Here is a 15,886-nt window from a genome sequence, read left to right as displayed (position 1 = left end):
CCTTGCGAAGGCTCTTCGTTGCTTGACAGGATCAAACCTATTGGACAAGGCCACATGCAGATGCTGAGTTCGTTTCAGCATCTGCAGCAGTGGCAACTGAAAGTTGATTCTAAGCTAAAAATTCTTGAAGAAAAAATTGTCTGGCTCAGTCAGTTTTCTCCACCTGATTTGTCTCCTGCGCAAGCGCGCCATCAAAGCGTTGGGATGACTGGTATTTCTGATGACGTCATTGCGCCTAAAGCGGCTAGTGTCGACGCGGAAAATAGACAACGAAGGAATAATCTTCGAACGAAGGAGAAAGTTTTTTGTTTTACCCGATTCCCAGACTGAAACTTCGACACAATCAGAAGAGGCTGTTGTTTCCTTATGCACTGAAACTATGGGTGTAGCCATTGAGGGAGCTAACATACGAAGAGCGCATAGAATTGACCTCTCCGAAAATGACAAGAAGCGCCCTATCATAATTAATTTCCTGCGATTTAAGGACAAGGAGGTTATTCTTGCCGCACAATCTAAGCTGAAGTCAGATGAGTATGTTGTCCGGGAAGACTTTTCGGCCGCGGTGCGCTGTGCTCGCAGGAAACTAGGTGAATTTACAAGGCAACAAAATTTGTCATTCATAATTCTCTTCGACAAACATCATGGATGGACGGTGTTATATATATGACGCCTATAAAGACATTGTTACTGAAGTTAAAAGATAACTATATGGTGGCAAGATAGTCCGAAACGTTGAAGCTACATGTCGCGATACTTATTGCACAACTCCCCGACACACTAAGCTAAACGTTCTGCTGATCAACTTTCGTAGCATTGTGAACAAGATTGACGCACTCGCCAGCCTTATCCTTTCTGCAAAGCCTCATGTAGTGATCGAAACGGAATCGTGGCTTGACAAAACAGTGAACAACAGTGAAGTTTTCCCGGCTGCTTTTACCATTTACAGACGAGGCCGCCAGGCACGGTGGTGGTGTATTCCTTTCAGTTGACAAATGCCTCCCAAGTGATCCAATAGAGAGTACCAACATTGACTGTGAAACTGTGTGGTGCCAAGTGAGGCTGCATGATTCCACACATATTGCATGTGGTGCGTATTACCGTAGACCTAGCTGTATAAGTCCAGCTAGTCTTATTTCACTCTCTCATACCCTCCAAAGCCAGGCGACCGATTTCATACTTGGTGGTGATTTTAACATGCCTTCCGTGCGTTGGGTAGACAGGTCCCCAGTATTGTCCTGTTGCGCACTCTCACTTCAAATCAGTGACATCATCGCTGCCAACGGGCTTTATCAGTTTCTAGACTTCCCTACAAGATGAAGTGATGAGAGCGCTTCTGTACTTGACCTTATTTTCTCAAACTCTGATGGGTTGGTTGAATCTGTTCTGCCTGATGCTGGGATTAGCAACCATGAAGCCGTCTTGGCACATATTTCATGCCTGCGATTTTATTCGATTAAAGCCCTACCGCGCAAAGTGTTCTTTTTTGAAAAGGGTGATTATAGTTTAATTATTACGCACTGCCTGGAAGTGTTCTACGAAGAGTTTCTAAACTGCACCGATACTTCCAACATTAATGAGCTATGGGAGCTTTTTAAAAACAAACTGCTCTCTTTGATTGACAGATACCTACCATCAAAAATATTATAGAGTTAACAAAGACGGAGCAAGCCATGGCTCACTACTGAAATCAAGCTTTTGCTGAATCAAAGAGGTCGCCCTTTACGGCGATACAATTACTGAAAGGATGATGGGATATATAGGCAATTAGAGGAGTTAGGGAAACATGTCAAATTAAAGATAAAACATTCCAAAAATTATTTCAATGCCTTGCTTAGTGAAAACTGAAACATAACCCTAAACAAATACGGAAATATGTCAAAGCCACTGGCAAAGAAGAAATCTCCATTCCTATGACCTTGACTGCTCAAGGCCAAATTACTGACTATACAGAAAAGGCTGCTCGCTTTAACAGCTGCTTTAAATCCTTGTTTTCTCCACCTACCGGATGCCCTATAGCTGCTCCGATCCCGCACAGCCTAGACACTATGTCGGATATAATTATCTCCTACGAAGGTGTCCTGAAGCTTCTACAGGAACAAAAAACTAATACAGCTACTGGCCCTGAAAACATTCCATGCCACGTGCTTAAAACGTGTGCCCCAGTTGTCGCCAAATTTCTAGTTTTACTGTTCAGTGTATCAATATCCTTCAGTGCTTTGCCATGTGAATGGAATACGGTGAACGTTGTGCCTGCTCAGAAAAATAGTCCTCGATGCCGATTTGAAAATTAGAGGCCAATACCTTTAACCAGCGTGTGCTGCAAATCAGAGGAGCATGTTCTCTACTCTTGTATATTTCGTCATTTGCAAGATAGCCAATTTTTTGTCAGTGTTCAGCATGGCTTCAGATTAAAACACGTTGGCGAGCTAGTTGGTTAGAATCCACGGTGGAGTGTGACTGAACGAGGATGCACCCGCCGTAGTTTCTTAGTGGCTATGGTGTTGGGCTGCTGAGCACGAGGTCGCGGGATCGAATCCCGGCCACGGCGGCCGCATTTCGATGGGGGCGAAATGCGAAAACACCCGTGTGCTTAGATTAAGGCGCACGTTAAACCCCAGGTGGTCGAAATTTCCGGAGTCCTCCACTACGGCGTGCCTCATAATCAGAACGTGGTTTTCGCACGTAAAACCCCATATTTAATTTAATTAATTTTGAACGAGGATGTAGAAAGAAACAGATACACAAACGCAGCGCTTCACTTTCAACTATAGATTCTATTTTTACACGAATCGATATATATATACCGTGCGAGCGGAAACAAACGTAACAGCAAAAAAACAACATTGAGTGGTGCATTTCGATGAAACGAACATGTGTGCAAGGCAAGGGAAAACATGTACTGCAATGGTAACAAAGATAAACCCAGGAATCGTATCTCCTTTTCCGATAGTGACAACGCAGGCTTGCTTAGGCACTTCTGCTCTAATTTTGCAATCTCGTAGGCCTCTACAATCTCCCTCGTCATCCTGCTATGAGCCCTATACAGAATGGAAGTGCTTTCAAACATGGGCTTGCGGGAAAAATGTCGGCAGTGAATACCCAAATCACCCGAGATTACCCTAGTGACGTTATATCGATGCTCTTTTAATCTCTCGTTGATGCATCGGCCGGTTTGACCAATATACGTTCTTCCGCATGAAAGTGGGATGGCATATACAACGTTATGAGTACAGGCTACAAATCGTTTGCGATGTTGGGTAGAACATGCGTGCCTTTTAACGCGACAGCGTTCAGGAGCTCGTGTCGCAGAAAAGCCGGTGTCGTCGGCGTCAGCGGCATTGGCCGTGAGCGATAAATACCAGAAGGCACTTCATGCATATAAAACAACTTGCAAGATGGGCTGGTGGGAATCGAACGAACCAGGGTTTCCGTAGTGTGAGACGGAGACGGAACTCGTGGCTGAGTGGTACACTCTAAGAAAAAAGAGAGTAAAAAGTGAGTCACGGCAACTTGACTCTCTTTTTTCTTCCGAAGACCCACTTTTACGTGAGTAGAGTCAGAAAACAAGAGTCAACATTTGCGCATGGGTCGTTTGACTCTCAATAGCACGCGAAGAGTCGTCGTGGAAAATCGCCATTCCTCTGATATTTGAGATGAGTGGGGCGAGAGAAAGATTTTAATGCAGGAGAAGAAATACCAGATAAACTCTTCTGTTTTAGGCAGGCCCTCGGGTTCCTGTCCTGGTTGTGATGCGGTGTATCATTCTTTCATCCTTGTCATGTTCTGCAATTACTTCGAACTCTATATATTGATTTTCCTTGACCATGTTTGTTGATACCTCACACGCTTAAGCGATAGCTGGTTTCCTATGCTAAGGAAGACCTGGATTTGCCACACTGGATTCTGACCATAAGTAAATCTAAAAAAAAAGTATTGGCTACTAAAGAGAGCACAGCAACGAGATAACAAGTTCAGTAGGCGCCCTCAACAGTGTCGATTGTAAGTGTAATTCCGCGACTTATAATTAAATTTTGAAGATTTAAGTTCAAAAATCGAGATCTTGTTATGAGGCGCACGGTAATGGAAAGCTGCAAATTTATTTTCAGCAGCTCGGGTTATTTAACGTGTACGGAATCCAAGGTATACGCGCGTTTTCGCATTCTGACCCCGTTGGAATGTGACTGCCGCGGTTGTGGTTGGACCCGTCACCTCGAGCTCAGCAGCGCAACACCAAAGCCACTGGGCTACCGCAGTGTGTTGCGTTCCGCGACCAGAAACAAATATTAGTGTACGCAACACTGCTTTGGAACCCCCTAGAAATATAAAAACAATAACACAGCAGTTTCACACCAATGCTGCATGAACCACTGCACGAACTATTGCACGAACCAAGGTTCGTAGTTTCATCGGCTGAATAAACTGCAGTAAACATTCGCTTACTCCTTGAATTAGCAAGCACTGGGTCACGCGCGCACGTGTAAACATCAACAGATCTCACTCAATGACGGCGAACACTCGCCGTCACAGCGTTGGCGTGATGAAGGGCGCGAGCAGAGCGGACCGAACGCTTCTGCTGCCTCTTCCTTCAAAGCGCCTCCGAAAATTTGCGCTACCTGAGCACACCCTTACCTCCCCTCCCCCCCCCCCCCCCCACACACACACACTCCTAGCTTTGCATCCATCGGAAATTATCTCCAAAACAGTGCGAGGGTGGTGCAAGACCGGGCTAGAGCAACGGCTAGAGGAGGAGAAGCGCGCTAAACTAGCGCCTCCCTCTCCCGGCTTGCGCCTTCAATCATCCCGACTTGACATGGGGCGCCCATCTAGCCCGGCTCAGCCTCCAACACTTCCTTTAACGCGCACAGTCAACGGCGCGGGATGGGATCTTATCGCACTTGACGTTATACGTAAGCTCGCGGTAAAACCGACAGATATGTTTCGACGATTGTACCCATATAACTGCTATCGCAAAATTCGCAATAAACAGAAAATTTTACTGAGGACCAACAACGCTGCTTCTCCACGTCGTAATACAGCGGTGAACGATATTTCGGGAAAATGTGTTGCTAAATCTCCGTCAAACTCTACGCTCGCCTTTGGTGACAGCGGAACGTAGTCGCAAGAAATTGTGGAAGAAATACCAGAGTTCTGGCCGCTTCAGGTGCACTTGATTATTCAGTAACGTCGGCGGCTTTGTAGTTATACCTTACATCAGAGCAAACTGCACTCGACAGAGATCAAGGGCAGCCGCGCCGTTATAGCTAAGCAAATTAAGAACAATTACGCCGCGTCTTCCCACTTCGAGCACGCTCCGACAGCCCAACGATAGATATTTCAAACGTAACCGCATTCGGACGAGCAAATTTTGCTTCTGCGAAGTGAACGTAGCGGGTATTTCAAGACGCGTGTTAAACTCACGGCTGTTTCATTCGTGAACATTACTTACGTGACGTAAAATTATCAGTGAGCAAAACAGTTTTTGTTTCAACGCAAGAAAAGAGAACCGAAACTAGTTGCACGAATTCAAATGATCCAAAGCCGAAGCCGTCATTAGCATGACGCCATTTTTCAGTTGTGTTGCATCTCGTGCGAGTACGTTGTCGTCGAGTGGTGGTTCTTTATTCTATGGAGTGGTTCTGAAAGCGCTGCGTTAGGGGCGACTGCAACCAGGCGTTGCGGCAAGTTACGGTGGGAACTTCTGTCCGTGCTGTGTGATTGCGACGAGGACGACTGCCGCCAGCAGCGGCGTGTCGCCGATTTCGTCTTTGCCGACATCCAGCAAGTGCAGCTCGCCGGACCGTAACATGCCCCGGAAGTGTTGCGTTTTGCACTGCATTTTCCTTGTGATATGGGAGATCGCAACGCAGAGACGACCAGATGCATACGAAAGACTACCAGCGGAGAGTGACCTGTGCCATATTTCTCTTAACCTCTCAGGTAAGCATATCAGCTTTTGTTCCGAGTTTACAAACGGCGCGTAATCGGGCCTTCCGGCACGGCTACATTTTGCGCCACGTTTCTCTTGGCAGTTCGCAGACGTTTCTTAGGCATGCGTGGGCGTATGTATGCGAAAATACTACTGGCAGACGGAAGCCTCAGGAGAGCATCTGAAATTATAGGAAAGCTGTACTGCCATAGATAAACACCGTTCTTAACGACTCCAATGACGAGTGGCCTGTCGCATCGAAAAATCCGTAGAATACCAATTACTGCGTAACTTGAAGTGTAGAAACAATACTAGCACGAGTGTGACTTTCGCTGGCGAAGACAGGTTGTCGAAAAAACAGTTGTCTATTCTGAAGATTTACTAGCGCTTTAGGTATATTACCGCGAATAATAAAAACGCTACCACGCTGTATGGCAGTGTCAGGCGATCTGGCAGCACAGAAATTTTCGTAGCAGTAAGGCGGCTGCATACACGAGCGAACAGACACAACCCTTTAAAAGCGCTGAAACAGAACAAATTAAATGTGCATTTGGCGTCAAGTCGGAAACACATTGGCTTACAGTATAAGCCGATGTATAATGCTATTATTTTTTATGTAATCTTTATTTTCACGGTTGTAAATATTTAAAAGCATGAATTTGCTGCAACCTTTATATAGTAAATCCTACTAGGCGCACAAAACCTGGCTGTGTTGTGTAGAGAATTTGTGCTATTCCTACTGGATTTTCTATTTTGAGTCCGGTGTTTTATGAAAAAGAGGGTCTTTTTATTTGTAGTCTTATGTTAGTGCAGATATTTGGCAAGCAGAAATGAGTTGATTGCAAAGTTTGCAAAGCTGTTGTTCTGTGTATCTTTGTAATTTTGAAATGTACTTTATTTTAGGTATTCAAGAAATGGCAACATCCAGAAGAAGACGCCATCTTATCCAGCACGTTATGGGTGAGACAGATCGTAGCAGGCACTTTTGCATACGTCATTAGCATATGATGCTATTTGTTTTAATTTTTGTGTCCACTTTCCTGGCCTTTTTCATTTCAGCATTATTGTGCAAAGGGTAATACTTTTACATCTTGATAGAGTAATCGTCCAAAAGAGAGAAACATGGCTGTAGGAGACGACACGCATAAGCCTCCTTTGTCCGTATCTCTATGTTGCGCAGTTACTCGGTCATTATCTACCAACAAGCACAAATTCTTCATCAGCTACATTTACTAATTCTCTGTTATTACAATTTAATTGCTACAACATTGAAAGTACAGAGGTTCACAGGAAGACAGAGACTTGAAATGATGAAGAGCCGTAGAACAAGGAGCATCGCTGGAGCCAATGTTTCGACAAAGAGAAGGAGATGTTTTCTTGCCAAACATTGGCTCCAGTAAAATTTCTTGTTCTATCAATATTTACGATTAAAAGACAGCATTAGTGCTCTTGCTGAAGTATTATGCATTATGGAATAAAAATTTCAAAAAATAAAAAGTCAGGAATGTGAAATTTCTTGTCTATTTTAATGCTACAGCGAAAGCCAGAAAAATAAGATGTACAGAACCACATTGTTATTTGTCACTACCCAGTTTGGCCAGCTTCATTCAGAGCTTGCACTTTGTTGCATTAACGACCACTGGAATTAATTAATTGAATTGCTTCGTGATTTACTTATATTCAGAGATATTGAACTTGTTTTAATGCAGCTTAACATAGTGCATGTAAAAAATATACAATGACATTTTAAGAGGCTTGCAGTTGACTAGCAAATCACTTGATGGTATGAGTTCAGGTTACCATTGAGCTTCCACGCACAAATCAGATGCACATTTTTTTTTCATTGCTTGGATTTTCATAAACATAAGTACCATTTCTTCTTTGTCGATGTTCTAGTTGTGTAGTAGGACCTAACTGTTTGCATTTATTTGTATTGGTATCCATGTTACACAGACAGCTGAATTTTTCTTGTAAATTGTGACATGGTAGGACTAAGAGCGTTTGTGCAAATTTGCTGCAGGTACACTCTGGTGGCTCCAGCCCCTGCATCCTACCACCACCGTGTCCTCACTATGTTCACTAGGGAGTTCGAAGCCTTTGGTGGCTCCTGCCACTGCGTCCTGCGACCACCGTGTCCTGACTACGTCCACTAGGGAGTTGGCAGCCTTCGTGATGATGCCAAGCAGGCTGGAAGCCGACAGAAAGATTGAGGTAAATACATGTAATTAAGTGGCAAATTTTTCAGTGAAGTGGCTTGTAGCCACTCAGCAATGAAAGAATTAACTTCGAAGCAGTTAAGACTCCCTGCTATCGGTGCAGGAATGCTCAAGTCCATCCATTTTGCCTTAGCCGCCAAGAGGCTATGTGGATTAGACGAAATGCGATGCAAATTTTGAAACTAGTAGGAGACCACTTGTACAATTTTTTTTCTTGCTTGACACAAAACTGCTTTGATAAAGCTTTAGCAATTTAAAAACGAAACAGTGTACTTTCATACATGGTATTGGGCATAAATTTACTAGAACTGCCTCACTAGTAAGTATGCCGATAAACTTACACCAAAACTGACTTTTTTTGCTAGTTCATCCTCATCTCTCGGCACTGCTGCATATTTTATCTTCCTGAAACCAGTTTTTGCATGCAGCACAAGCCCTAAATATGTGGATTACATAAATTTGCAGCTTTTGCTGTAAGCGAGTTCTATGAAAATAAAGTTAATAGGCCATTTTGTCCATTTTTATGACCCATAATAAACTGAGCAGTGGCTAATAAGCAGTTCAATTTTTGGTGTAAGGCCTCTCTTTATTGTCCTGAAAAATTTGGCCCCCTAATGAAGGAACCAATTTTCAGGCTATGCCTTTTATGATGCATAGTTTGGTGCGTTACACAAGTATTTCTTGAAATTAACATTTGTCCTATATTGAAGGGCCTCCAGTTTTTCGAAAAGAAATTTCAAGTGGTCGTGTGCCAGGTCGGGACAGCTCACATGAAATAGCCTACTTACAGAAATAGGGAGGGCCATACCCGCCGTGGTTGCTCAGTGGCTATGGTGTTGGGCTGCTGAGCACGAGGTCGCAGGATTGAACCCCGGCCACGGCGGCCGCATTTCGAGGGGGGCGAAATGCAGAAAACACCGGTGTACTTAGATTAAGGTGCACATTAAAGAACCTCAGATGGTCGAACTTTCCGGTGTCCTCCACTACGGCGTGCCTCATAATCAGAAAGTGGTTTTGGCACGTAGAACCCCATTATTTAAATTTTTTTAGGGAGGGCCCAGTACACTTCACTTTATGTTAAGATACTACTATTGATCTACAAAAGACGGAATGAAACATTCCCTCTTATAAGCAGCTCTTCACATTCATTTACACTTTTGCACATCTGTATACCTCAAGTCTGGTGACTTGTGTCTGTTTTCATTATCTGCTATGTGCCGATAGTAAACTTCAGGTTTGCCCTATGGTGGAGAATATTTTGTTGCTTATAGATATGGATCTATGTTTTTCAGGTTGCCTCGAAATTTTACCCAAGCCGTGCCACACACTTGGGCCAGGCCTCTTGCAAACGACGTATAACCAGGCTGAACGCATGATGTCGAGTGAGTCCGGAGATCGAGGCAACCTGCTGTGCAACCTGCTGTGCAACCAGCATGCAACCTTTGGTGACCCTCTACATGTTCCACCTATTTCACAGCTGCACTCAGCTTCCACCTATCCAAACCGCATCACCAGCTGTGGTCACTCATCGAACCATGGATGAATGTTGGGGTGGAGTGATCTGAAGCGACATTCTTTTCGTCTCTTCAAATCCTTAGCAAATACTTGTGTTAATATAATTAATATGTGTCTTTAGTGCCTAGTTTTTAATGGTTCCTTTCAATTAGAATTCTCGCCATCGATTCCTGCTATTATAATACATGTCTGTCTTTATGCTCAGTTTTTCATAGTTCTTTTGTACTTGTCTATGTAATTGATAGGTTCATACTTCTTGTTATACAGAAGGCTAAAATGCAAACTTACGGCATTTTTTTCTTCCTATTGATAATCTACAGCACTGCAAAGTGTTCGAGAAATGTAACCCAATGTGGGCTCTGGTGCAAGAAAAATTTAAGAGCAATATAGAGTACTTATTTCAAACACCCATTATTTTTGGAAAAGTAAAGAATGTAGGAGCACAAAAAAGAAAATATTAAACTAGAGAAACATGAGTTCCCCTCATAAGTCTGATAATAATGTGACTTCCCTTCACTGCAAAGATACCAGTAATATACTCGCATACAAGGTTTGAAACAAGAAAGCTATGATGCCCTTGGCATTTCTCAGTGCCTATTTGTCACACTGACGAATGTCAAAGGCATCGTAGGTGTCTTGTACACATTGGTTTTGTTACACTTTTGAGTATTGCATTTCTCAAACCCAAAGGTTTACAGCAGTGCTTTAAATAGGAAATGCATTTCCTAATTTATTAGTGCAAGAGGAACAGTACAGATCATGTAAAAATTATTTTACAGACTATATGTCCATGGATGCACGCTTCTGATGACATAGCAGTGACGTGGTCGTAGGATGAATGACTTTATTTCAGATTTAAATATTGGCTTTCAGGTCTGGGTTAGTCTCCTACACTGAATAGTCTAGGTCAGAGCCCATTTACTAGAGAAAGTGAATTAAACTAGGAATTATAAACATCAAAAGATCTTGTTTAGGAAATTAATGTGACAATCAGCAAGGTTCTGTGGGCATTCATTTCCAAATTTGTAGGATATATTTTATGACTGGTTTCATTATTGTGAGAACAAATATTTTTTTATTGTCACACTAGAGTTGGCTGCCCCCATTTGTATACAACCCCTTTACAGGCTAAAAATTCAGTGTGTTACCCTATTTACTCGCATAATGATCGCACTTTATTGTAAAAAAAAATTGACTCAAATTCAGGGGTGCAATCATTATGCTGGCTAAATTTCCCACAAAAAGAAAAAAATATATCCCCTGACAATTTCAACGGGATGACAACAAGTCAACAAAGAGGTGGCTGCCGCTGTATGTACTGCGGGACACACACACCAAAAAAAAATGGTGGCCGGCAGAGCAAGCCGAACGCGCCGAACACGATTTTTTTTTCTTTTCGTGAGTACATTACGTGCATTCAAACAGTTTCTTCCGTATCAGTAATGAATAATATCGGCAAGTTTGCGGCAATAACATAGCCATGTCCACTTCGAGGGGACAGAAACAGATGGGCGCGCTTAGCTGCCTGTGACATAGGAACACATGGCGGCCATGCTGCGGAAACTGCGGCATTTGTCTTCACCACTATCCTAATATGGCACGTTTCCGCTAAGGGTGGGCGAATATCTTAGCTGCGTTACAAACTTCGGCGAATGAATAGGGTACACTTCTAACGTATCACTGTAAACGTGGCTGCTATCATTGCCACTCGCGATTTGTTGCGTGCCCACAAGTGCAGACGAGAAGAAACGAAAGACGCCTTTTTTGTTGTTATTGTTGACCACAACCATTGCAAAGCCTACACATAATAAAGGCAAGTGTGGTTGTAGCTTTGTTTTTTTGTCATATAAGTGCGGAAAGTGATGGAAGGAATGAAATGGGGCATCTGCTTAAGAATGTTTGGTGCGTGCAGACTGCTTGGTTTGTCTTGAAGAGTTGTTCGCATAGCAGTTGACAGATGGTAAGCACGATCATTATTAGCTAGACTTGGCACATGACATATCGCTGCGGCAAGTTTGGGGTGCAATCTTACACGAGAAATAAAAAAATCGAATTTTGACTTCAGAATTTAGGGGTGCGATCATTACGCGAGTGCGATCATTATGCGAGTAAATACGGTATTAGGCTGTTTTTGGTTTTGCGCACTCAATGTTAAGGGATGCAAATGGTGACATACAACAGAATGCAAAAATGACTAATGAATGCAAGCAGGGCGTAGGGCTTTTTAGGCAGATGCGTGCGTGTGCTATTTATAGCGCTCCCCATGGTATGCCTGAAGGCATTTTCTAACACTTTGGTAGAAAACACTGACACCCACTTATTGAGAGGAAATACTCCTCAAAACAACATTTTTATATATTTGTACTAGAGATTTGAATATACTGTCATTCATAAAGTGCTTTATTAGATTTGAATTGTCATTGATTTTTGTGTAGCTGCTGTTCTTTAGTTATGGTCCTACACAGTGGCAAAATATTCTTGTGGGCACTTTCCTGTGTATAAAATTTTCAGAAATAGCTTCATGCTGTATCTTATTTAGCTAGTTATATACTGCAAAGTGATGATACCCATCCAAACGGCTGGTACAATTACTGGAACTATGCAAAAAAAATATTAGGCCACATTAAATAATTTTACAGATTGCAATTTATTTAGATATCAGCATTCTGCATATCTTGAAGAGTATGTATGCCAAATTTTAGAAGAGTTAACTGCTGGGCTAGTTGGTGATCTCGCATACTGAAAATATTTTGCGCCAAAAACCACAACACACACAAGAAAGAGCACCCGTGGTGTTGTCGTCTTTCTTGTGTGTGTTGTGGTTTTTGGCGCAAAATATTTTCAGTATGTATGTATGCCAAATTTCGTTAGTATAGGACAATTATAAGTGCATAAGGTTATTCTCATGCTATTGTCAGAAAAAGTTTTTGAAGTATATTCTAATTTTTTTTCACAATAGCATGAGAAGTATGCAAGATTAGTAGGCAGGCCTGTCTGCCTGCCTACTAATCTTGCATACTTCTAGTAACTTTACATGCTGTTTGAATAGATATTGGCACTTTGCAGTCTACAAAGAGCCGAGTTAGCTGCAGCACACTGCTTTTTGTGAAAATTTAATACACAAGAAAGTGCCCGCAAATATGACTATGTATTTTGCTGTTGTGTAGGACATAACTCAAGAAGCAGCTAAACAAAAACCAATGGAATATATCAAATCTGCATGAAGAACTCTACAATTGGCTCTCTTTTCAAACCTCTAGTACAAATAATAAAAATATTTCGAGTAATATTCAATCAGCAAAATGTTCCCCTTGCTACAGTGACCTACAACATAGCGACGAAAGTTTAAGGGAAGTCCTCTTGTGAAAGCGACTCTGGGCTGTCTTCCCAAGGGCTTCTGTTAAAAACTGTGCATTTTCCTGCATTTGTCAGGAGAGCAATACAAGAATGTTTGTGAATGTGGAATTGGTATTGGCACACTAACAGAAAAAAAGACAGTTCTGTGAAATGTAGACTTGATTATATCTTTGTTCGACATTTACATTCCGACTGCATATATTTATTTCGTGTTTTGTACTGAGTGTTTCAGGGGTGACTGCCGCTAATTATTGAACATAACTGCTTCATGACAGTGGGACTAACAGAAATTTATAGCAGTGGCAGGCATTAGAATTACAGTATTCAATGACGTCTACTTTGTAAGAACTCAGACTAGCACCAGTTCTGAGATACACATACCCAAAAGGTAATGATCAAATAGATTTCTCTTTCACACAGAATTGTCCCACAAGGCTTACAGAACTCATTGTTTGTCATCTTGTACAAGCAGATTATGCGCCAGATGTGATTTATGCTCAGTAATACATAAATCAGTCATGCAAGGTGTCTCACTTTAGGTTGGAAGTTCGAACTTCTTTTAATCTTGCTTGTTTTTATTTTGTTTCCTTTGTGAGCATGAGTGAGTTGGTGACCTTGGCACATATTGTCAAAACTGTTTCTTCATCACTGGGAATCGCAAAATTTCATTTACACATGAAATTCCCAGTTACTGATATGGTAGGCTTCGAGCTTAATTCTCTTATCTTTCATATGTTTATCTACCAAGTAGTTTTATCGTTCATTGAAACATATCCATGCAATGCAGAGTGGGCACCCAAATTATAAATATCTGTTCTTGCTTTCTACCCTGCTCTGGTGTTTTCAAAACCTAGCATTGGTGCAATGGCCTGTCTGCACCTGCAGAAAAGTAGTGAAGTGGCTAAAGTTAAAGGTCAACAACATAATTAAGATACAAAGCAAAAATATAAGTTCGCAATTGTCCCCCATAACCATAGTTTTGCTTAGAATTAAAAAAAATGGACATCCTGCTGTGGTGTGAGAGTTGCTTTGGGCACCAAGGAGACTACGTAGTACCTGTGCTAGTGTACAGAAAGCAAAAAAAAATTACTCCAGATTGGAGCGGCAGTGGAAAGTTAAGCACAGATGTTTTATTTCAGGCACCATTAATGTGGCTTATCAACTGCTCCTGTTGTATGGGAACGCATACATTGGGAAGATAATCCTTTGTCCCATTGTTACCTTATCGGGACACCAGAGAAAGGTAGAAATCGAGAACAGGTATTCACACTTGGTTGCACACAGTGTATTACCTGGAAGTGTTTCACTCTACAAAAGACTACTGTGATAGATAATCCTAATGACAAAGACAAAAGAATTAAAAGAGGTATGTGTCAGTCATCCGTCCGTGACCTCCAGTGTTTATAGAAACACTTCTTTCTGTATATGTGCCAAGCCGTAGGGAGGCTTTACGTAACTCAGTCATGCTTGCTTAGTTAAAGATTGGAATAAGGGAAATCACAAGAACATTGTATGAGTGATTTCTAAATGTGGCACCTAATGTAACTTATTCATGTATGGGCTGAGGATAGATTACAGCCAGTGCATAATGTGCTCTTACAGGATGACATGTGATGAGTAAAAGAAGCCTTCCTCACATCTTCCTCTTTGTTTCTTCTGGATCTTTGTGCACTATGTGTATTGTTACAGCTGCGTGCATGTAGCTGGGTATAGTTTGTTTATGTGTTCTGCTTCCTTCCTTGTCCTCATAATTCATGCGCCATCTTTGCCGTAACAAAATACAGCTACCTGTGCTACTTATTTTGTCAACGTGTTTGCATTATGGAAAGTTTTGTATTAGCGGTTATTTCTACCTGTGAAATTGTCTGTGTCAGTTACACACGTTCATCGAAATGCACCATTCAAGTCTTGCAAAAGTATGTTTCTCAACATAAATAAGTGATCAGTATAAGTGTTGCTGTATTTATTTTTGTAATTTTGTCAGTTATGAAGTTTTTATACACTGTTGCATGTTGTATGACAGAATAAAATCGATGAACAACTTTTTAATGTGGTGTTTTTCAGATCAATTTTCATCTCACGCTAACATGCACAAATTGTGTGGGAAAAAGTGCCAACAAGAGTACCATAAGGTAAGACAGCTGTTTTTACTGTTAGATTGGATTATCAATTGCCAACCAGTTGTTTTTAACAAGCATAGTATGATGCATAGATAATGTAATCTAAGTTGGAATGTTGTTTTTATTGCACTTCATTATATGGGTCTCCTTTGCACATAAGTGCAGCCTTTCTTATTTGTTATGTGTAGCTTACTTGCTTAGAATGTTAAGTCGTAAGTTTAGAACAAGGAAATAGGTTGAACTTATAAATCTTTTGACATATTATAGGAGACTGCAGTGTGCAGTGCAGTCAGTGTGCAGTGCAGTGCAGTGCAGTGCAGTGTGCAGTGGTGAACTAAACTTCTACATGAGTTACATAATATTTTGGGGTCTCATCAAGCTTCTGAGTGGCATTGCAGTGTCATGCATATGCAGCTGCAGGCTACATATTTGATTTTGCCTTTGCTACATTTTGCTTGGTTGGCTATTGATTCCAATTTAATAGTAATGAGAACTGTCTTGCTTTCAAAGTGATTCTGTGCTGACTGATACATTTGAATTTTCCAGAAGACAATAAAGACTGATGAAATATTAACTTTTTCTTGCTAGCCTGCCATGTGCTCTTTCGCACGTTTACTGTGGATTCTTTGTTATCCTATGTTGTCTTTTCACAGTAGTCTTCTCGAGAACTAGCCGTAGTCGTGTGTACTTACAGCAAAAGTTGTTGACATATTCTGAAAAGCGGCTCGACACTGCCATCCAAGAGTGAAACG

General features: G+C 41.8%; 1 protein-coding gene and 1 long non-coding RNA gene across 6 annotated transcripts in view; both read left to right on the top strand.

The window, feature by feature from the left end:
* LOC135916807 (parathyroid hormone/parathyroid hormone-related peptide receptor-like) overlaps positions 1-15,886 on the top strand; it is a 972,783-nt gene that overhangs the window by 770,801 nt on the left and 186,096 nt on the right. The gene's annotated exons all lie outside the window — the stretch shown is intronic.
* Positions 5,602-10,888, top strand: LOC139057268 (uncharacterized). The gene is made up of 3 exons (XR_011512666.1): positions 5,602-5,937; positions 6,830-6,886; positions 9,435-10,888. It is a non-coding gene; the product is annotated as an uncharacterized lncRNA (long non-coding RNA).

The sequence above is a fragment of the Dermacentor albipictus genome, chromosome 1 (genome assembly GCF_038994185.2).
Source record: "Dermacentor albipictus isolate Rhodes 1998 colony chromosome 1, USDA_Dalb.pri_finalv2, whole genome shotgun sequence".
Classification (NCBI taxonomy): domain Eukaryota; kingdom Metazoa; phylum Arthropoda; class Arachnida; order Ixodida; family Ixodidae; genus Dermacentor; species Dermacentor albipictus.
Note: the sequence above shows the minus strand (reverse complement) of the source record. Positions and strands in the feature narration are given on the sequence as shown.